This window comes from Neophocaena asiaeorientalis, unplaced genomic scaffold (genome assembly GCF_003031525.2).
Source record: "Neophocaena asiaeorientalis asiaeorientalis breed wild unplaced genomic scaffold, Neophocaena_asiaeorientalis_V1.1 scaffold11, whole genome shotgun sequence".
NCBI classification, from domain to species: domain Eukaryota; kingdom Metazoa; phylum Chordata; class Mammalia; order Artiodactyla; family Phocoenidae; genus Neophocaena; species Neophocaena asiaeorientalis.
In genome coordinates, this window is record NW_020173124.1 from 5867907 (window position 1) to 5893522 (window position 25616).

A 25616-nucleotide genomic window follows, 5' to 3' on the forward strand; every position below is an offset into this window, starting at 1 on the left:
GCTTTGTGACCACCTAGGGGGTAGGATAGGGAGGGTGGGAGGGAGACGCAAGAGGGAGGGGATATGAGGATATATGGTTATATATGGTTATATATATATATGGTTATATATCCACTTGGTTATACAGCAGAAACTAACACAACAATGTAAAGCAATTACATTCCAATAAAGGTATTAAAAAATAGTAAAAAAAAAAAAAAAAAAAAAAGAAAAAAATAGTAAAAAAAAAAAAAAACAAATATAAATTAAAAAAATAAAAGATCTATTTCCCTGTCTTCGTGGATCCTCCTACTTCCAGCTTTCATTTTGCCCAAGCTGGTCCTTTTATGTCTTTCTTCCCAGCTTCTAGGAGCTTTCTTGCCATTTGCAAAAAGTCTATACATAGGAAAGCATCTAACAGACTCATTCATAGTAAGGTATGTCTGCTCACAATCTAATACATTTCCCAGCAAACACTGAATTTTAAGAGGGAAAACCTGTTACATGGATAAACACTGAAACGCCAACTATCTAACTTCACATATAAGAAAATCAAGTTCGCCACGCTCTCTCTTTATTCCCCTGTCCTGACTTTATCAAATATTCTTATATCAAGGCCTCCTGATTTCCCTATTCAGTGGTTCATTTATATCCCAGTCATCAGGCCAATCCAGGCTTTGGTGCTACTGTTTAGAGCAGACACAAAGTCCATTCCTCATGCTTAATCCCCAATACAGCAAGGCTTATTGTTTTGTCCTCCTTCCTGTTAGGCTGACCCTACTGTGATGCCCCATTGCAGACCTTTGCTGTCCTACCTAGTGCTCTAAACTGACAATCGACAAATCATACTCATTTGCCTTTTTGGAATTCTGCTGAGGAGCTATCTGTGCCTATGTGCTGAAGCCCAGTTCATAGGACTATTACCCACAGCATATTCATGTTCTCATAACTGATATATTCTTTTCAAAGAATACACATCTGCCTCATGTTAGTATTCTTTGATCTGAATCTGACCCTAAATTCCAGGCCCACATTTTCAAACTTGGGTTTTGTGTACATACTAAAGAAAAATGCTGAATATCAGGTTCCTGGTGCTCTTAAATACCACACACCTGTACCACCAATTCATGTTTAAGAAACCTATTGTATCATCTTGAAATATTTGGACCGACCAATTGTTAGAGTTGTAAAAATTCTGGAGTTTTATCAGTCACTGATTAAGGTGTTTGAATGATGAGCTAAACTTCCATTACTCAGATGTGGATCCAATTCAACTATCCAATTCCAGAAGTATACATGGTACAAGGATGAAAGAAACATTACCTGGTCTATGTCAATAACTCACATTTCTGTGCCCATGCAGACATCACTAATCAATCACAGGACACTCAACTGCTGGGTTTAGATAAGGTCTTAGAGTCCTTTTGTCCACATCTCTCCAGGCAGCCACTACAAATCAACTAAACTTGGCAGCTAAGACAAAACCTATCTGCCATTCTTAATCTAGTGGCATGCTTCACCTTTCTAATGACCTACCCTACTGTGAATAAATCATCATGCCAAGCCAGTGGCTTTAACAGCTCCCTCCATGATACTCTGAGGATGGAGATATTTCTCCAAAAGCTGCATGCCTACCCCTTTATGAATTCAAACATTTTTCTAAGCTCTCTCTTCCACCATTCACTTTTAATCATCTAATTTACCCAGTGTCACAGTTTTCTAACCAATTAAGCTTTACCCAGATTGCCTTTTCTGCCAATTCCATCAGAAGGAGAAATCACCTAGAAAATCTACCCAGATACAAATTTGACGTTTCCTCAAGCCCACCTCTTGGATTTCTCCTTTAGCTTCTTACTCTATAGAACAGAAGCAAGTAGCAGCTTTCCACCAAGCCTGACACAGACTCCAGAGGAAAAACACTAACTCAGTTACTAATGACTATGAATAAGAGAGATCAGATGAATGCCAGAATAGGACAAAGGATATAGGCCAACCTGGTACTACATAGGTGCCACGTTTACCTACTAACTACATAGGTGCCACATTTACCTACTAATGAGGCTGATATCAATGCCTCTCATTAAAAGCCTTAATTTACAAAGCAGCTTGGATCACTTGGGGTGTGTGTGTGTGTGTGTGTGTGTGTGTGTGTGTGTGTGTATGTACGTGCACTTATTTATATTACAAAAATAAGTATTCTAAAACTCCTTGTACTAAAATCAGTTTGATTTATACATCATTATGGATTAAATATATATACACTACATGAAGTAAAATACCAATGACATGTCAAAATAATTATGCATATCTGTGAACAAGTATCCCTCTTCTGCATCTGTGTAGCTGAAAAGAATGATGTGAAGCTATCATTTCCAAAAGGATTTATGAATGTTCAGTAGTTTCAGTCAAGAGTTTTAAATTTATATTTAAGCTAACAAGCTCCCCAGTGCTTTTTATTTAAAAAACATTTCCTGCTGTATATTTGAGTTCTGTGATCCAGGTTGATCTGTCTCCTGAGACCCTCATAATACACTTCGTATGTGTGGTTCTACTGACCAGTTCGTCTCCCATTAATAGCTCCTTTCACAAGTCTAGTCCAACTAGCATCAATTTTTACTGGATATATTTCAAAACCCAATAGATAATAAATCTTTCCTCCATTGTATTAAATAATAAGTATGATTCATAAGTGATTCTGATGAACCTTCTAGACATATCTTTAGGGAAATTACAAGTCAGTCTAATATCCATTCCAAAGGTGACTAGTATGACTGGCTGGTAGACTTTCATTTTTGTCTTAAGTTCAATAAATCATTTGCTAAGCATTCTGCCTGACAACCTCCTAACATACATAGACACACAAAGAGAGAGAGGTCTTTAAAATTTGCTCTCCTCTTTTTGTGTTAAGCTGTCTATCATCAAATGGTGTGAGGCCTAGGTAAAAAAAGCCTCAGGAATTGTTATGGTTCTGTATGAATGCTGAGAAAACTTGTATAAGCATAAACTGTAGCTCCTGTGAGTTAGCAAGTGACGTTGGTATTCTTCAGACTTATCTTAGGTCGATAGGACCCAAGTACACCAGGAAGCCAGATGTGCTGAGATGATCAAGAAGATGAGGCAATGAGGAACTTCCCATGTAGCCTTCAAATAGTGGAGCCCTATAACCTCCTGAATCCAGAAGCTAATAAGTGCCACAGAGAAATCTAATCCAGATGAAAATGATATATCTACCTTTTTATCATTATATTTTACTACCTTTAGATGGCATATTTGAAAACAGGATAAGAACACAGGAAAGGAGATACATTTCAGTTTGGGATTCCTTCTGGAATGTTCCTGCATTTTAAGCAAAAATATCCAAGGCAAACATGTGGCAAGTTTACCAGATGGGTGCATTTTTAAGACTGCAAGCATAATTAGTTATTCCAAATCATCTGCCTAACTGATTGGCAACAGGATATGGTTGAAAGCTCAATGAGAACTGAAGCAGAAGTTTGGATCTGTTTGGAAGACTATGTGTTTTAGGTCAGACTGACCACTATTTGACTCTCAAGTCTGCATTTTTTTTCCTTAACTGTGTAAATATAACATGTGTCATTTTTTTTTCATCGATAAATATCAGAATTAAATGTGATGATATGAGTTGTGTCCAGCTCTCTACCTGGAATATTTCAGGCTCACTACAAATGTTAGTTTCCTCTTTTCTCTTACTCATGTCTCATCTTCTATAAACCACTTCATTGCTCTGGGCCCATTTATTTATCTAAAAAAAGCAAGGCTTAATTTGGATGACCTCAAATTATTCCCATATTTGAAATTCTATGATTCTATGCTATACAACTTTGGAGAGATGTGGTTCATCTAAGCAGTGGTTGTATCAGGCAAATAAAACCAATGTGTTGTGAAAGACAATGAGGAATGATGAACTAAAGAATACACAGATTTGCCTAAAAACAGTAAAAATTTTAAAACTTTAAAACAGTGTATCTGCCAAACAGAACTTACTCTTGGGTCAAGCATAAATTTTGGGGTCAAAGGTTTCCAATGTTGAATCTAAAGCTTTTAATATCGATCTCTATCATCCTATCAGCATCTCAGGTTGTTGACAGGACTGATAGAGAATGGACCAATTCGCAATTTACAGTCAAACTAATTAGTTACTGTCTGTGTAAGAACTTTTCATGAAAGTTGGTACCTCTGGAAAAATATACTTTTGAAACTACCCAGATCAGCCCAGAAAAGATAGGAGAGCTGGGAAGACCAAATCAGAACAGAACCAAGCAGAGTGTTTGTTTCTAGCTATACTGTGCTTTGGCTGTGAAGAAATGACCTCTCAGCATTCTGAGAATCATGGCTTTATGGCTGACGTGTTTTTTCCCTCCTCTCTGCCATGAATATGTCTGAGAAACTGCAGAATAAAAATGCAAAATAACAACTATATTTAGATACACTCCCACACAGACTCTAAAGCTTAATATTTCACTGAACACCACATAGAAAGACTGAATTAATATCCATAACTCTTCTACATCATTCATGCTTCAAAGTTCTGTTGTTATAGATTTCTTTGGCCTATACAGTTGCAAAATTAGCTAATGACAGTAATCTTTCTTTAACATTCAACTGTACTTCTTAAGAAAAAAAATGCATTAGATTTATTTCTCTTTTGACTCTGTATATTCACAGAATTTTCATTGATGTTGCAATAAATGCCAAATATCTATCAAATAAAAACTAAACATGAGTGATTTTTGGAACAATTATTTATAATTCAATTCTAAGTATAAGATAATCATAAGATCAAAATCATTTACGATCTAGTCTATTCTCAACTCTAAAACTAACTAGTTAGATCATATTGCACAAATCATTTAACTTCTCTGACACTCATTTATTCTCTGTAAAATGCGGGGTTGAAAGTGACTTTGAAGTTTATTCTGATTCTCACACTTGGTGCTTCTTAATGGAACATATCTCCAAACCGATCATCGAACAGAGCTCCCAAATTATCAGAGACTGCAACCAGACAAAATTGAGGAAGGCTAATGCATCTATAGCACAAGAACTTGACCCCTTATAGCTCTGCATCTTTATGTCATGCAAATATTAGACTATTTCTTTTTATGTGAAATAAGAAGCAGAAATATTGAAATATAGCTTAAATTGGAAAAAGTAAATTTCTATAAGAATATGCATTAAATGTTATCAGAGATTATCAATGGGTAAAGGTACAAAATAGTTTCCCCCCCCCATCTTTAAATATCAATTAAAAAATTATTTAACTTTGACTACCAAAATTAGTCTCAAGTCTGGGGAATGTTTAGAGAAATGTCATTAATGATAGGCCCTACATTATCATACAAATAGAATAAAATCTAAATTCTTATAAATTAAGTCATATTTCTTAAAATCATCTTATTATTCTATATTTTTTAAGTTAATGTGAAACAACAGTAAAAACAAACAACTTTGAGCAAACTCTTTCCTACATTGTCCTGAGGTCAAATTTCTAGAAAGGAACGAAACAGACTCTAAAATTCTAGCAACACTAAGGAGTATTCTAGCACTGCTAAACAAATCTCTATGTGGAATTTTATGTTTTTTGTAATTAAGGTATTGTTTTAAATACATACCAGTGTTTGAACATCAATGTTTTCTTATTGAATCAGATCCTACTTTAGATATGTAAACAAAACTCTGTCATTTCAAGGAACCACATTCATGCATTCACTGATTCATTTAATAAGCACTTACTGAACACTGTTACCCTTCACAGCATTGGGTGTGATAATATCCATGAGCTCTCTTAAATTACTGCTCATGAGATTTATAATGTTTTACAAGGACAGTGCCCTGACAGTGCCCAAACAGCAGTTCATTCTTCCCAAAGAATGATGTTTAAATGACCCTCCCTTTGCCACAGCTCAGAGGAGAATTCTGATAAATGGCAAAGAGAATAGAGTAGCAAACAGTGATGTGTCTTGGGAGAAAAAGAGACAGAGAGCCAAAACAGTTCTCAATTTTCTCTTATTTGTAATGGAGGAAGTCACAATTTTGCACAGAATATTAAAAGAAAGGAAATGTGGCATAGAAATCAATCTATTAAAGACCTAATAATAAAAGACTGTTCTTTGAGCAAGTGCATAAGCAAAGCCTAGGGCATTTTCTCAATTAGTAATAAGGTTCTTAATGCAAGAAGCAGGTATTGCAGCCCAGATGCCACAGAATGGCATAAAACAAAAGATCACTTAGATTTTACCCTGACATACTCTTTTTTTTTTGTCTTAGATGATCTTTAGTGATGAGAAAGTGAGAATTTATAACAAAACAAAAATGAATGACTCTCTCTCTCTCTCTCTCTCTATATATATATATATAAATATAAATTGAAGGAGAGTTTAGGGTCCATTTTTTTCAATATATAATTTTGTCAACCTCATAAAGTTCCTTTTTATAGCAACTGTCATGACCTTATAGGCTCATCGGAAGCAACTTTTTGATTATTATACTCAAGATTTTGGTGCCACGAATGGGTATATAGATAGGTAGTACTTCTTACTGAATCCTACAAGTTGGGAAGGAACATGATAGATTAAGATAACATTTTATGGCATTTGGATGGATGATGCAAGAAGGCCTAAGCCCTATTCTTCCAATCAATCCTCCTAAATGGAAGTTACTGCTAGGGCTATACACTTAAAAAATCATAGCAAAATGATAGAGATATTTTTATTTTATTATTAGCCCGGTCAAGGCCTGATGATCATGATTCACCAATTGTCCCAAAACCCAAACAAGACTCCCTCTCTCAATTTACTTAACCAACTTCATAAAGGAAGCAAGAGAAAGAAAAGGGCAGCATGTAAGTGTGTGACCCTTTGGAATATATTGATTCTACCTACTGGTTACCATGGTCTAATTGATATCTTGCAATGTCATTCTCCTCTGGGGACTGGCATGGACAAAGGAGTTGAATTCTTTCTTTCTCTTACTGCTTTAAAGAGATATATTTAGGTATAGATATACTTTAACTGGTATTCTGCTAGATAGCAAAATTATACAAAAATCATACATTGTGATTTCCTGCTCACGTTCTGGTCAATTTTGAAAATCTAGTGAAGCTATTATTACTCCAGTTTATTAAAATTCCTTGTATATTTTATACTACATAAGAGCAGGAGGTGCATGTTCAAATGACCAGACAAGTAACATAAGTGTGTAAGAAAACAGGGAATGAGAGGTCTGGGGAAAGCTTGCCAATTTTCTGCCATATTCAAAGAGGACACATATTACTCAGCCTCAGCCAATTGCTGTCATGTGAAAATGCTAAGTATTTTCATACCTTTTCATTTTTAAGAGAATCTAGAAATCAACATATTTTATATAAAAATTCCATATTTACAAACATGAACTTATTCAAATTAAAAAATAAACACTATGCATGCCAAACAGAACTGTAATCCACATATTTAATTTTAGAGCTAGATTATAGATGATGTTTAAAAACTATATAGTGAATTAATGACAGTATGTTCTATGGATTCTTACTAAACAAGACATATTAAATAGAAGAATTTAAAATAACTGGATCATATGACTTTCTCTGAGTTATCATCAAAGAATTATACTGATGATGATGATATTATAATTTAGATAAATACGTTTGAGTGTTTTGCACTAGTTTAACAAGTCAACTTAACTCTGTAGTTCCTATAAGCACATTCAGGTAATATTATAAAGATGGCTAATGTTTGACCACAAAACCTGTGAATTCAGTAAATTATTGATAATATGTCTGGACTAGATATTTTTATATGCCCAGTCTAACCATGTTCTCTGCAACAGAGAATCCCAAATGTTGGTCCTTGAATCAATACTGGAATAGGTATAATGAATTACCTGGAAAACTATGAAATATATACATTCTCAGGCTCCATGTTGAGTAAATCCGATAGTATATTGGGAAGTTCTGTTTTTCTTTGTTTTGTTTTGTATAAAGTTCCCATATGAGTCTGATGGGAGCCATAATTAGGATTCATAGTTTTAGAAGAAATATAAGACATCTGCCATGAACTCACAGACCTGATGCCTCCACAGAAAATATGAAGTGAACACATATTAAAACATTAGGACAAATACAAGCTATAGTATCACATTATATTACCATATTTAGCATAGACAATACTTAGGAATTCAGAGTGAGGTCACTATGATCAGGAATGTCTGCTTGGACTACATGGAAGCAGGGTGGATTTTTGCATGGTTTGAATGTGGGTATGTGAGGTGAGAGTGAAAGAAATTCTCATGTTACAGAAACATGTCTGAGCATAAATGGATATTAGTATGTTAATAAGGTAGTAAGAAAATCAATCCAGGTGAAGAAGGAAATCTTGTTTGATAGTTTAGAGACTTTGAAATTCAGAAAGTGGTTTAATTATATTTAAAAAAAAGAAAAGAAAAATAAATAACAGGCCAAAATGGAGTCACCTGTGCTAAGTCCAACATCAGCAAACCAAGGCTTAATACACGACCTAATTTGCAGTTTTGGGCCCTCCCAAGAATGTGAATCTGAAATTACCTGCGCAGCACTAGTGAGGTAATCTGTCTGACAGACCCCGCCTTCCCCACAAAGGAAGGTGACCTTGCCTGAAACAATCCATTCTTTGCTAAAATAACTTCCTTGCTCTGCCTCCTTCTGCCTATAAAAGTCTGCCATTTTATACAGCTCCTTGGAGCTCCTTTCTATATGCCAGGTGGGATGCTGCCCCATTCATGAATCATTGAATAAAGCCAAATAGATCTTCAAATTTACTCAGTGAATTTTGTTTTTGTAGACCGAGGTAGTATTTGAGGACAATGAAATTGGCCAGCTTATCAGGACAGATTCCAGGGTGTAAAGCACAGGATCATGAACATGTAGATTAAAGGAAAATAATTTAGAGAAAGGAAAAGTAGAAGAAGTTTGGTTCAATTCTCAGATGAAAGACAGGTGATAAGAATGGGGGACTGATTTTATTTAATATTTAATAAAATGGAAATTATGGTTAACTTAGCAGCCTGTACATATGGACAATGGTTTTTCTCCATGGGATTTTCTTATATCAATCTCAATATTTTTGTGTTTGCTTGGAAATTTCCACAATAATATGTTTGAAAATTATTCTAGTTTGCAGTCTAGTCAATAGACACCAATAATGGTAATGAAAGTATCAGAGGGAGCACAAACCTGCATACACTTCTGGGAATACTGCTGACATGCCTAAAGAAAGCAACACTGAGGAAGAGGTGGGCTATACCACCACCCCTCGCACATGTCCATACAAGATGTCTCTTTTCACTTATTTGCAACTTCCGAAAAAACTGGCTAATGTGACCTAATCTATCTCTCCCTGGTGGTTGTCTGGCTCCTGTTAGAGGATCCAGATGAGAAGTTGTTCCCACTGCACATTCTATGGAAGTAGGAAAGGTATTCACTTCTCAGCAATTCCCAGTTTACAGGCTGAATCTTCCTGAGACTGGAATATTTTCACCTCTGGGGGTGAGATAATCTATTGAAGAGAAAAAAACAATAACTGCCTTTACTAGCTATCTTTCTTAGATTTGCATTCCCATTGGAAACTCAAATATTTCTGTGCTCCCTCCTGGTATGGTGGATTTCTCCTTCACCGTAGGGGAGTACTGAAGTTTTCCGTACTCACTGGTGGTCTATGGGTCTATGAATGGGTTGGTTCAGTTCTGCACACTCTCTCTATGGGAAACCCCAGAAGGAGAAATAATTAAATTATAAGATTGAATCTCAGATTCTTATTTAATCCATGCACAGAGAGGAGACCTATTTGAAGGATCTTGACATTTTGGATAGTCTTTACTCTTTTCCTCCCCCACCCCCAATGCAATGATTACATTACATAGTGTCCCAAAACAAAGCTTAAAAAATTATAAATTTTTCATCTATTTGATTGTTTTTTATTTGGTGATAAATACTCAGCTGAAAATTTAGGAGATGGGTTTATCCTTTTATCCCTCTGTGCTACCTTCTTGTTAAAAGACTTTAATCCCAGTGCGTGGTCATTTTACCACAAACAATCATTAAGTTTTCATTACAGTTTTTCTCAGTAAACCCTTTCACTAAGCAAATATTTATTAAGGGGCTACCATGTTCCAGGCCCTGTTTTAGGCATTTGGGACACATCTCTGAACAAATGAGACAAAGACACCTGCCCTCATGGAGCTTCTATTCTATCAGAGAGAGGATGACAACACATAATAAATTAGCTGCAAGTTCATAGAAGGTAGATATTTTTTCCCAGCCTTTTTATGATGTAAGTATTCAAACACAGAAAAGTTGAAAATTTTTGCAGTATGCACTCTTAAGAATTCTTTATTTAACATATAGATTCTTTATGGTATTCGTTTTACCATGTATGTATCCATTTATCCATCCTTCTGGAAACAGACTTTTGAATACCATATTTTGGTGCACTGCTCAAATGTCTTCTGAGCCAATCTTAGAAGATTTTCTTCTTAGTAGGAGGGGATATAAGAATATTGATGGTCTAAATTGGAATTATAAGTATAGGATAAATATAAATAATAAGAATAAGAATATAAACAAGAAGACTAATAGAGAAAAGCTGGAGAGAAAATCAGTTCCCCTCCTATATCAAGAGTACCATCCATATCTACAAATATGGTTAGGCTAGACTGAGCAGCCATGAAGGTGACTTCAAGGAGGAGAGCAGAAATATTGTCAAGCAGTCAGTAACAATCCCTACATTCCCATCTCAAGGACAAGGACAAAAATTAGAGCATGCTTCTGGGATCTAGAGAAAGGGGCTCTTTTGAAACTTATCCCAGAGTTATGTCTTTGAAATGGATACTCTTAAATGTTGAGCAACAGCAGTGCTCACAACAGAGGTAGATTAGGACTGGAGACTCAGACGGATCTGGCCACATAATTGGCAATTCTGGACATTTGTTTGAACTTCAATTTCCCAAAGCATAAGGTTAGAATAATAATGCTTGCCACGGGAAATTTGTTTAAAATTACATGGGATAAAACTATTAGATAACAGTTAATGCTTAATAAGTAGTAGCTATATTAATATTGTGATTACTATTACTAAATTCCTATAGAAAAATCACGTAGTCCGTAAAAAAAACCCACTGATTCTTAGAAGTCCCTGAAGACAAAGTACCCATAGAAAACCTTCCCTCATTATACATGGGCGTTCCGGGACCCGCTGCAGATACCAAAATCAGAGAATGCTCAAGTCCCAAAGATGGCCTTCCGTATCCACAGTTCAGCAACTGCAAATTCAACCAACCTTGGATCGTGTTGTACTATACATATTTATTGAAAGCAATCTGTCTATAAGTAAACCCATGCAGCTCAAGCCCATTTTGTTCAAGGGTCAACTACATTTTAAGGATAAAAAAGGTCATGGTTAAAGACTGGACCACAGCTTCAATTAGACTGGGCTAGATACTGGTCCCACCATTTAATGATTATGGGGTCTTCTGCCAATTACTTAATTCTCTATAAACCTTGGATTTCTATCTGTAAAATATTATCTACCTCAAAGTTCTTATTGTATACATTAGACATACACTGCATTAGAACTCTGTCACTGTGTCAAGAACTCACTAAATGGCACCTATTATTCTAGACATACTATGTTAAGTAATATATGCTGCATCACCCTATGAGACTGTCAACAATTTCTCATTAAAGAAACAACCTAGTTCAGCTGCCGAAAGAGCAATAACTGAAATAACAACAAAAAAGACATTGGATTATCAACAGTGTTTTAATGTAGGTGATTCTATTTTGAAGTATTTTTCATCTTAAAGGAAAATTAAATAAGGGTATGCTGGAGCCTCTAGATAGATTTCACAAAATTTCTTCATAAATACTCGATCTTAGATCTATTTGGGGAAAAATCTACATTATGTTTATTACCTAGAGTTTAAGTGTAAAGACACATTCCATTTGCTTTCAATTTTCTTTTTTTCCAGTGCTTTGGTCCATTATGTCTGGTTTGCTTATTTTCTTGAAGTTATAGAAATACCGAATTCCAAAAATCTAAATTGTAGGTCATACTATAGTGGTTTGGTGGTAGTGTTAGCAGCAAATGATCATTATTAACATCTCTCTTTTTCACACACACACACGGAGTTTCTTTTTTTTTTTTTCTTTTTTTGCTGTACGCGGGCCTCTCACTGTTGTGGCCTCTCCCGTTGCGGAGCACTGGCTCCGGACGTGCAGGCTCAGCGGCCATGGCTCACGGGCCCAGCCGCTCTGCGGCATGTGGGATCTTCCCGCACTGGGGCACGAACCCATGTCCCCTGCATCGGCAGGCGGACTCTCAACCACTGTGCCACCAGGGAAGCCCCACGGAGTTTATTTCTATTTGTGACACTTACTCTTCTCCTTACCATGTCAGAAAAATTATCCCCCAAATCGAAAATAGGCAATGCACATATATGCACACATATACCCTTATGTGCTATGCTGGTGCTGTGCTGAGCTTGACTTTTTATTTCATTTATTTTTCATAAGGTACAGATAGCAAGGATGGAAGCTTTTCCTGATGTCTGTAACATTTTCTTTAAAAGCTGACTTGAAAACTCATTGCCCAGATATGTCTATAGCATACTCCCTCAGTTCATGAAGGTTTCTGCTCTATGTGTCACCATGTCAGCATAGACTTCATTAAGTACCCCACCACAGCATTTCTTACCCTCTTACTCTGCTCTATTTGTATACATTCATCTTTTAAACATAGTTCTTTCTTCCCATGTCCCTGATTATTATTCAACTCTTATTTGGCAGGATTTCATTGTCAAGCCACTTTTTTCAAGAAGACACGGAGTTATTGTCTCCCTGGAGTTATTTATTGTTGAAAACATCTGCTTGTTGCCTTTTACTTGAACAACATCTTAGCTAGTACAACATATAGGAAAACATAACCCATTCTAGGATTTTTTGTTTTTTGGATTGTGATGTCTCTTTTATCTGTTTTTAAAATTTTTTTCCTAACCAGGATCCAATGAAGTTTTTTGTTGTTGTCATTTTTTCTTTTTACTATATCAGTGAGTCTCAAACTTTAATATACCTATGAATCACCTGGGGATCTTACAAAATATAGATTTGGTAAGTCTGAGGTGCAGTCTGAGATCTGCATTCCTAATGAGTTCCTAAGTCATCTCACTTTAAATAAACTCAGTTTAACAAAAACAAAAACAGCTCACCCATTTCTCCCACCCTCCACTTCTCTCCTTTGACAACTACCAATCTGTTCTTTGTATCTATGAGCTTACTTTATATAGCTATAGTTACAGATACAGATATAGATCCCACATATAAGAGAGATCATGCAGTATTTGGTTTTCTGCCTGACTTTTCACTTAGCATAATGCCCTTAAAATCCCTCCATGTTGTTGCAATGGCAAGATTTCATTCTTTTTTTGTGGTTAAACAATATTCCATTAATATATTCCATTGATATATATATATCACAATTTCTTTATCCATTCACCCACTGGTGGACAATTAGATTGTTTCCATAGCTTGGCTATTGTAAATAATGATGCAATGAACATGGGGATGCATATTTTTTTTGAATTAGTGTTTTCGTTTTCTTTGGATAAATACCTAGAAGTGGGATTTCTGGATCATATAGTAGTTCTAGTTTTCCATTTTTTTTTTTTTTTTTTTTTTTTTGGGACACGGGCCTCTCACTGTTGTGGCCTCTCCCGTTGTGGAGCACAGGCTGTGCAGTGGACTCTCAACCACTGCGCCACCAGGGAAGCCCAGTTTTCAATTTCTGAGGAACCTCCATACTGTTATCCATAGTGGCTGTCAATTTGCATTCCCACCAACAGTACAGGAGAATCCCCTTTTCTCCCCATCCTTGCCAACACTTATAACTAGACTTTTTGATAACAGTCATTCTAACAGGTTTGAGGTAATATCTTAAATGTGGTTTTGATTTGCACTTCCCTGATGATTAATAGTGTAGAGCATCTTTTCATGTACCTGTTAGCCATCTGTATATCTTCTTTGGAAAAATGTCTATTCAGATCTGCCTATTGGTTAACTGGATTTTTTTTGTATTAAGTTATATGAGTTCTTTATATATTTTAGATATTAGCCCCTTATCAGATAAATGAGTTGGAAATATCTTCTCCCATTCAGTAGACTGCCTTTTCATTTTCTTGATAGTTTTCTTGATGATTTCAATCTTACATTCAAGCCTTTAATCCATTTTGAGTTAATTTTTTGTGTATGGTGTAAGATAGTGGTCTAGTTGCATTCTTTTTCATGTGGCTGTCCAATGTTCCCAAACACCATTTACTGAAGAGACTGTCTTTGCCCCATTATATATTCTTGGCTCCTTTGTAGTATATTAACTGCCCATCTATGTGTGGGTTTATTTTTGAGTTCTCTATTCTGTTCCATTGATCTATGTGTCTGAATTTATGCCAACACCATACTGTTTCAGTTACTATAACTTTGTAATATATTTTGAAATCAGGAAGCACAATGTCTCCAGCTTTATTCTTCTCCTCAAGGCTGCCTTGGCTACTCAAGTTTTTTTTCCATATAAATTTTAAGATTTCTTGTTGTGTGAAAAATGTCCCATTGACTTTTTGATAGGGATTGCATTGAATCTGTAGATTGCTTTGGATACTATAGACATTTTAAGAATATTAATTCTTCTAATCTCTGAGTATGGAATATCTTCCCATTTATTTGTGTTTTCTTCAATTTCTTCCATTCATGTCTGTAGTTCCCAATTTGCAGGTCTTTCACCTTCTTGGTTAAATTTATTCCTATTATTTTATTCTTTTTGACGGAATTCTAAATCAGATTATTTGACTTTGTATTGACTGACTGTTTTATAATTCTTTAGGAGCAGAAGTCAACTTGTACATTGTTATCTAGAGATATGCAAATAATTCCTGTCTGGTGGAACAGGAAACCCCAAATGTATAATTCCCTGGAAGACATTAATAAGCCAGTTTTGTATGTAATCTGCAAGTGTATCATAGTGTTACTTTATATCTAACTCCTCAAATAGTTTTTGAACCAGTTTCAACATTTTACTGGTTCCTTCATTAATTATGAGTTGAACAAAATCTTTGCCACGTGCTGTCTTTATATTTGCACAAGTCACGCTTTTTGACCTCTTGAAAATCTTCCTTTAGCACTTGTACATCTTTATTACAATGCCCCCAAAGTCAAGATCTGCGGTTCTCTGCTTCTTTTGTAATATGACCTAAAAACTTGTCGTTGTAACTCCTAATGAAGCTCATAGAATTAAAGTTGAGAAACCCAAGCAGTCAAATGAATAAGTAAATGCTAAATAAATAGTGTAAGGCTGAGAAGATACTCTGGTTGAAAAATCACATCAACTTGTTTTGCTCAAATAATAGTTCCATAAAAGCACAAATTCTGTTATCCAGATTGCGACCTCCATTCCCATTTTTTCTCTCCAGTGCTATGGACTCTAACTTTTTAAAAGTCTAGAAGTCATCTTTCTTAATTACTCACTTTATCTCAATGTACATCTATTCAAATTAATCTAATTATTTTCAACTAAAGAAAGCTATGTTTTCTCAAACGTCTACATTAGTTAAGAGCATTCCCCAGTCATTCAATCTAGAAAAACCTTAGCCACATTTGTTCATGGGGCAAATATTTATAGAGTACAAGCATGTGCGATGCATCATATTGGGTTCTACGGGTATACTGGCATATAAAATAGAAATAGACATTGAAAAAAATATGTATATACTCTTGCTATTTACTAATTATTAAAATTAGCATTTTGAGGAGAATATTCAAGATACTAAAATAAAATAGCAAATAATTCATGGTGGGAAAATAATTTAGGTAAGATAATCAGAAAAGGCCTCTCTGAGGAGAGAACATATGAATGGATAACTAAGGTACAAGAAGAAAATAGACTTGAGAAGGACATTTTCTCTGTTCTGGGAAAACTTGAGTTTGAAGAATTGTATAATGCTTGACATGACTGGTGATTGCTGGGTTAAAGAGAAGTGTTGCTGGGAGGGTAAAGAAGTCTATTAGGTGTGTATATGGATGCCATACGACTTTCAAAAGTAGTTTATCAGAGAATATTTTCTTGAAAATCACCAGTGTATATGACATGGTTCAAGGTGATAGGGGTATAAAATAATGAATTAAAATATATATGATATGATATGATATGGTCTCAGATCTTAGGGTGTTTATAGTCTACTCTAAATAAAATATACCAAAATTGTAGATGCTCAGTGATCAAAGCCAAGCAAATCAAAAATGACAGAACTTAAGCAAGACAACGAACCTAGGAGGTAGATATTTATCTGCATTTTACCAATAATGAATAATGTTAAATAAAATTCTTAAGGTTACATAAATAAATGAGTGGCAGAGCTGGAGTCAGAATCCAGATGAATCTTGATTCCATATCAAAGTTTTGTTTGCTATGCCATGTTGTTTCCCTAGATCTCACACACTTCTCTATGAAATGGATTTATCTATACCGAAGAAAAAATTTAAAGCTATTTAAATTCTTAAAACATAACATTATGGTATCTCCTACACATTGTGGAATCAAAGAAGGTTTGCAGCTAGACAATGTAAATGATTGCAGACCACCCCATGCCTGCAGAATTACTGCTCCTGTATGAGGTCAGTGCTGGGCATCTAACATGGCACACGAAAAGCAAGAACCACTGTAGTCGGCATCTCAGGTTTCCAGGATCAGGGCCATGATTTTGTTCTATACTCCTGCTTATCTTTTGCTCTAAATTTTTATTTTAAGTCAGAGCCACACGTATCACGATTTAAAAAAGGGAAGACTATTGCTATACAAATTGTGGTCTACAGACAGTAACAGGAAACTTCTTTAAAATGCAGAACCCAGATCTTCTGAATTGGAATCTGCATTTTGAGAAATCCTCAGATAATTAGCATGTATGTTAAAGTTTGTCAAACACTAATTTAGAGATCTGAAAATGGCCTAGTTGCATTGAATATACAAGCCGCCTTTCTCCCCCAAATCCTGTCTTTGAAATACCACTTGCTAACCTCTTCTGTAAGGCTAACCTTGATTATAACATTCCTTTGAGACAGATAATATGCTAATTATTCAAACTGTAAAAATAAAATATAGAATTTAAGGAACGTTTCATCTTCATAAGAAAAATACAGGAAGCAAACAGGAAGAAATCATTTCTGTGGCTTATCAAATACGCCTGGCTGTAATTTTTTCTACTTTGTACATTTATTTTCCCTGAAATTCACTTTTATATTAAAACTAAACCTACGCATAGGTAAAGTCAGAGGGTTTCCTCATTTGGACCAAGAGAAAAAAGCAAGAAACTTCCCTTTGAACACGGGTATATCAACAATTCAAATCTATAACTAAAAGTTAGCTAAGAGATTCATAAAAGATCAGGGGTTTATTTTCAATATTTTCCACATCATTGTATTTTCAGAGTAGAATGGAATGCGAATGCAACCTCATTTAATTTTAACATTTAAACCATATTCTTCCTTCATAAGGCCGTGAAAAAAAACAACAACTTCCCACATACATCATCTGTAAGAGGACATGCTCATTTAAAAGGACATATAAAATGGGTGGCTTTTTGGCAGTGACTGCCTACGTGATGTGATGGGGAGAATAAAATTTCCTATTTGCTTTCCCCACAATATTGACTTTATATAAGCTGTTTTCAAATGTAGTGTTTCCTGGGACTCAACCAACAAAAGGTATAGAATTATATATTTGTTCTTTAGCTCTTTAACTTATGTAAATAAAACATCCTGCAGCTTTCAGCTTTACACACCTCAGCAGACTTTGGTTCATCTTACAGGTACGTATAAACATAGGAGATAGCACAGTTTTACTCAACTCATGGTAATCTATGATTGCTATGTAAGAATACAGTTGTTAAACTGAATCAGCCGTTCAAAGTAATCAAACCAAATAAAATCCTAGAATATTCCATAAGAGTAAAATTGTTTTCTAATCTGCACTGAGATCCTATTCAATAAGGTCATTTTATTATCAAACTATAAGTTTGGGAACAAAATATTGTATTTTAACACGGTACTATGAGTATTTTAATTCTGTTAGGACCAAAATAATGATAAACATGTAGAATAGTAATAATAATCCCTTTCCCCAAAGAGTCCTAGAAATCCTAATTTACTGACTGGTAGCTACTTTCACTAAATAGAAATTCAGTAATTTAATAATCTTAGCATAGCAGTTTTCACTAAAGAAAATTAACTAATTCATTATTGCTTATAATTTGCTGAGGCATAGCTGCCATATTTGTAAAATCAGCAGGTCCTGAAAAAAATACAAGTTTTTAAATGAATGTTCAATTTCCCCCTAAACACATAAATGATACAATTACTTAGCTCCCTCTAGTGCCAATTTCTAATATAAACTTAATTGTAATAACCATATTCACCGTGCAATTCTGGAACAAATTAAAATTTTACTTGGCAATAATTAACAAGTAAACTTTCAAAGGTTTAGTAGACTGGGATCAGAACTAAGCAAGAATTGGCTGGTGACACTGTCACAGGTAGGCTCAAGGCTGCTGTTAAAATGATGGTATTTCTTTGCAAATTTCATTTTACATGTTTCAATTAAAAACAAATAAACAGTAGTAAAAGAATGTTGATAAGAGAATTAGGGCTTACAATGGAATATCTTTGTATTCCTCAATTCAGCCGTAATAATCTCATTTAATTGGTGGTTTGTAGTTATCATTATTTAAACAATAAAAAATACAAGAAGAAAGACACCTCAATGTTTCTATCAAGGTATACAGAAATAAATTTAATTTGCAATTGTACATGAAAACAGAGCAGGTAGAGCATAAGAATTTTTTAAAATCCTAATAACCAAAATATTTAATTTAATAAAATGACTTACACATATATTTTCCTTAGGATTTCCCTTAGACTAAAGCATATAAATTAAAATTTTTATTTCCATCCAGAAGTAACATATACACCCTTTAATAGGTAAATCACATTGTGTTGAGTACATCTAAAGACAAGGTGACACAATTTGGAGGAAGAGAGGAAATAGTCATAGATAGAATTTCACTCAATAAAAACCTGCAATAAAACTAATGAGTTTCACAAGGAAACTAAAATTTCCCAACAGTTTATGTATTTATTTGTTTATTTTATAATATAGCATAAGGGCTAAGAGGGACAAGAGCAAGGATTCTGGAATCAGAAGATACGTGTTTGATAAACAGAACTGCTAAATGTAAGTCTGGGTAAAATGTAGATATTGCTTCCAATTAATAGGGTTGTTATGAAAATTATACAGGATACCTTACATGTGAAACACACAACTGAACAATGAGCACTAATAACTTTTTTCCAACAGTTGGTAATGAAAAAAAGTTCACGGAATAAAAGTAATATATAATTGAATTATAGTTGCAGTCATTGAGAACATAAACTTCATTCTTAACTGCTTAGAAATTCCTAAAAATTAGCATTGTAAAATTTGTCTGGTTTTTGTTTAAATAAACTATTTTGTGTCCCAATAAAAAGAGAAAATTTCTTCTTAGAACAATTTTTGACATTTTTACACTAAAAAATAAATAAAAATGATAAGCTGTCTTTTCTCTAAGCTGAGTATAAAGATGTTGCAGAAAAGATTTTGGAAAATGTTTTTAACGTATCTGCAGTTTGCTGTGCGTTTACAAACTCAGTGAAGAACATTTTAGAAATATTTTTAAATATTTCAGATATTAGAATAAATAAAGAAGTAAACACAGTATTATGACTATAGCTTTCTAAACGTCTTTATTTCTAAATCTTAACAGATAAAGCCTAATAACTATCTATTGCAACCTAATTAAATGAATAATATTTTAGAATTTCATGTTTCCTCCTCATCCTTGATTCAGTGAAAGAAACACTTATAAGTTCCCAGAAAAGTGAAGTTTTTCTTCTCACTTGTTGAAAACTAGACAGTAGCTTTCTCTGTATATTTTCAAAGAGGTAGTTATTTTCTTGTCTTATTTACTTGTAGCCACAATCACTTGACCAATTACATTGTCCACTGTTCTAATTCCTCCCTTCTTTTTTACTCAATAGATATGGGGGGTGGGCTTTCAAGAATGAGAAACTAAATCCATATTTTAAAAAAAATCTTCCATTATTTAGAACTGGAAATAAAAGTTAGGTTTATTTTCCGGTGGAAAGCTGAAATGTGATTTTTTTTTTATACTCGTGGGAAGTTTAACTCCCAGAGAACCATCAACTCTATCCAGGCTCAAGTACATTGAATGTACAAATTCCTAGCAAAAGAAAGTTCATTTAGGAGAAAAAATATCTTTAACATAAGAGCAATCTCTTCCATTATCCCTGATTTTAAGCCTTAAGAAATTTCAGATCACTTAATGTTGAAAATGAATCATTTAATGAAATGAAAATGATCATTTAATGTTGAAATTGAAGAAAATATAAAGAACCACAGTGAAAAAAGAAGGCCATGCCTTTGGTCAGAGGCTGTTAGCAGAATTAAGTAGTGGGAAGATAAATTCCATGGGTACCTATAGTAAACTATCAACAGATTGCTGTATTCTCTATCTCAGCAGAAAGTCAGGTAATCCCAGTCTATCTGTGGATAGACTAGACATCAATAGCTAATGAAGTGACTACATTTAATCAGAATCACCCATCAACCAAGTCCCACTTTTCTTGGTCCACCCACCTTGTCTACAGAGTAGGGTTTTAACTACAATCAGAACCTTTCATAGAAAAAGTTCACTTTCATTTATAGATATGAGCCACATGTTTAGAATTGTCCTAATTAAACAGCAAGTTATTGCCCAGGAAATAAATCTACTCACTGAATGTTTAGAGGGAAAATTATATATTTTCTGGAAGAAAACAAATTTTACTTCACATTTCCAGTTGTTCTTTGAGACCTCTATTATTGAAAAGATAGTTAAGTATTATGTATATAAATAAGAATTATGCTTTGAAAACATATTTGGGGAGCCCATTTTCACAGTCTTCTTCCTGTCACTGGTTCAAGCTTACATCACAAGAAGTTGAATGGAACAGAATATGGTCACTCATTTATAGCTGGATTACGAGCTAATAGTAACAACAGCAACAGCAAAAGCAATAAAAATAGCTTTTTTGTCTTGTGTTCTCAGAGCTTTCTTTGTATTAACTTAGTCCTCCCAATAACCTTAGGATTTAAGTATTATTATTATTATCTATTTTACAAATGAAGAAAATGAGGTACAGATCAACTGAGTCATTTGATCAAGTCTACAAAGTAGAAAAGTTCTGAAAAACTTAGGCAATATGATTTCAGAAATGGAGCCTTTAGCTGAGTGAGCAGTACTCTAACTGTGACATAAAGGCCCTGATTAATAACACAGCAATAATACAAATTTACATTTCTTTGACAATTGACAGTTTCAAAGTGATGTCAATCCCTTTATCTCATTTGCTCCTCACACATAACTGTTAGACAAATACATCTGTCATATCACTTTTCTTAAAAATGAAGAAACAAGTGGTTTTGTCACTTTCATAGATCACACTCCTAAAGGTCTGAGGAGTAGGATAAAGAACAAAGGTGTTTTTACTCACAAATCACTAGCAGTTCACACTTGCAACCATAAAGTTGTGCTATTTTTAATTCTATTAAGGGGTTATCACTTTGAAAACCAGAGAAATCTACTTTTAAATGAACCTTCAAATCAAAATGCTTAACATTTAAATCTTAGCCAAAGCCCATAAACCAAAATGTTTCCAACATATAATGCTTTCGTCTGTTCATAGCAGTGCCCTTTCTAAAAAGTTACCCCAAAGCAAGATACAGTAAACAAAATTCCTTCCGAGTATATGATTTTTATGTAGTTTTTTCACATCACAAGAGCAACATCAAAAATGAATCTCTCTCTAAATGCTCTCTGAATAGTACAAAAGTTAACCTAGGTAACAAAACAACGATCTTATTAGCAACTAATTGTATTTCCTGTGCTTCCAATGAGTTTATCTAATGAGCTGATGGATATTGAAATTATAAATTCAATTAATTATACCCATAGTTATGAATTATACCCCTAATTTCTAAAATGTGTACTGTTTTTTCAATATAGCAGTAACACCTGCTGCTAAGAACAAAAATGATTAGCCACAAACCAACCTACTATAGAATATCAAAATGCATTTGCCCAATGAAGAACTAATGGGAATTATGCAGATCATATTTCCTTTCCTGCTGAAGGCAACCAAGCTTCACATCAATAGCAAAATGAAAATATAACTCAAATATGAAACAATATATACACAGAGATGTAACCAAATCTATTTGATTATTTTTAGACATGTTTATTTTTCATGTAACTATTTGGTAATGGACTGAAATAAAGGTTTATAGCATTTGGTGGGTACCTGAATAGCTCGAAGTATTAATCAACTAAGAATATTATTCTGATACTTTATACCAAAACACACATTCAGAATTATAATGTAGATTGTGTGTGCTAACGGAAGCCAATTTTTTACAATACCTCATCATATTTAGATGTATTCTGTAAGTTTCTTTTAAGTGCTATTCTGCTGATAACACAGAACTCAGAAGAATAAGAAAGTAATGCACTTGTCTGATCAACTTTGGGAAGTGAAATGAATTGTCTAAATTTTCTCTGTAGTACTAACTGCTAAATAAAAATCTACTTTAAAATTATTTCTTTAGAAATTCTGTGATTGAACAATTCATTATAAAGGTAACTGTTTTGTAGTAGATGCCTTTCCTCTGCAGGCAACTATATTCAAGAGGAACGCAGGGATGAGACATTACTTTGTCTCCCAACCATCATCTTTTTGTAGATGAGCATCACTGGATCTTTTACAATAAAATATCTATTTTCACTCTGAGCGACTGGCAAAGAAAAGAAAAAGCATCATTTGAAACTGAAGATATTCAGCATACATTTAAATTTAGTTTAGATAACTAAATTAGATGTGTGTTTCTATTGTTGAAGCTTCAGGACATATTTGCAAATTTTAAAACTGCCACCTAATCATTTTGCTGAAAAAGCAGTAATAGCCAGACACTGCCCAAATCATAAAGTCCTTTGCACAAACTCTGAGAACAGTCTTGTCTGCATAATCTTTCCTTATGCAACAGCAGGGATAAACAGATGGGCCATACCATGTTTTTAAATGCCTATAGGTCTGGATTCTGTTTGAAAAGCTGGCAAAATTTTTTCTAGAAAAAAAATAATTCCATTGAATGTCATTATGATCATTTAGTCAATGGTAGAATGAAAATCAACCGTTCTCCATCAAGTAAACAAAAAGGATTGTAAGATCAAAACAGTTTGCAGAGACTACTACTATTTTCATATTGTTAAACCATCAAAATAAACGGGTATAGAGAAAAGTGTTGCTTTTTAGAATTAGAAAGATAGAGGACACAAAATATAACAGAGAAGTGCCTTCTGAAAATATGACAAATAATTTTATTTATTGGCTAACTGTAACTTCCTCCTCTGAACTGTATTGAGTGATTTTCTGTTTGTACTTGATATGGACATTCTACACATTTACTGTACACATTTGCCTAACTAATCTTACATTTAAAAGTATTTGGAAATCTAACAACTAACCAACTATAAATCACCAACCTTGAAGTTTACAGTTGATTAGTAAGCTTGAGAATGCACTACGAGGTTCAACTGAATCTCACTAAACACCAAAATGATTCATTTGATTGTGAACAATCCACTCCAGCAACAGAAAGTCTTACACTCATTGTACAGGACAACTTAGATCATTTAAATACATTCTTAATAATAAAGGCTGACTTTTAACTAGTTTCTACAAACCAACTTATTGAATAGCAGTTGCTGCATCAGTATACTGGCTATTCCATTTAAACTCTTAAGTAAAAAGTATTCTTTGGTTTAAGCCAACCCACGGAGGACAAATCAGCCAGATGGCCACGGTGCCGATTCGGCAAATACTAAACTGCTTACTGGAATGAGTCAACTGCAGAACTGATTAATTGATTTAGTCACATATTCAAAACTTTTGCTTCTTATCCCATTAAAAGTAGCACTAATGAGCGTTGGCTATGACCTTCCAGTGAGAAGCCACAAGTTCCACAACCCCTCAGTATTTACCACCCAAATTTAATCTTTTTAATGGACACCTTAAAAGGGATCTGATAGAAAATACTAAGAGCTGCTCAGATACTAAAACACTTAGGGAGGCTTTTGATTAATGTTGCATGATTAGTCAATTGATTAATATAGTTTTCAATACAGATGTTAGGACACTGTCTACTTTAATCAACCATTCTGAAAATAGTGAAGATAAATGCCATACTTTTGTGTCTGCTTAAAAAAAAAATCCTTTCTTTAAAGGTTGTTAATTATGACATAAGCCTTATTTACCACACTCAAATTTTATCTAATGTTGACATTTTTATACATAGGAACCATTAATGAGATAAGTGGGATCCTTTTGGCAAAGCCATATTTTAATCACTTTAAAAATAATTTATTTAGCCAATTTATGGACATCTTCTTTAGTGAGAAATTAGTTTAGAATGATGCTGCAAAATGCATTAAAATCTTAAAGTTTTATTATTTCCCAAGACTGTTTGTAATTTGTGATGGTGCTTTCCACCACACTAAAACTGAAATCTTTATTCCAGTCAAAAATAATCACCCTGTAATTACTGTGACAAACCGCCCAAGCTGTATCATCGTGGCCATTTCAACTAATGATATTGTATTAGAATGCCTAGCAATAGACTTCAAATGGAAAATATAATTATGTGCATTAGTTTGTCTAAGCATTTATAAGATCACATATCCATCAGTTTTCAGGTCTCATAAAGAAAACCATACATCACTGTCACTGTGAGTTTTGTTATTGAAAGCACAGGCCTTTACAAACTGAGCTTAAGATGTGTATCTTAAATTTCACTTGTTTTGTGGATCACTGAAGTCCCTGTAAGTTAAACCAGCATAATTGAGAAGAGCTTTTCCTCGGGTGATGGAGGAACCCTGTGGCATAGACCCCTTCACACTCTGACCAAATGGAAGATTAGCCAACCCGAGACAGCTTAATCTAGCTTTTCCACACCTCTTAAATCTGTGGGAGTCTGATTTGGCATAAAAGACTATGGAAAGGCTTTTGGGAAAGGTATCAAATTAGGGTTTCACACTGTTGGCTCCACTGCCCTGAAAAAAGTTAAGAGGGAAAAAAATCACACAAAAAGAAATGTAAGTGTGAGTTGGGTGGTGGAGAGGAACAAAGACAGTTCAACGAATAAGGTGTAATAAACTTAAATGTATTTATAATGAACAATAGTGTTAAAAATACTGTTAATTAATTGACTGGACTGGAAATATGGCCCTGACTCTGCATACAACAAACTTTGCAACCTTGGGAAAGTTGCTCGGACTCTTTATCTCCCAGTGTTCTCAGTTGTCAAATGAAGAGATAGATGGATCCCTTGATCCTCTCTAGTTTCAACTTACTAAATGATATGAGTCAAGGCTCAATTTAGAAAATATTTGTTCTATTAGTTCAA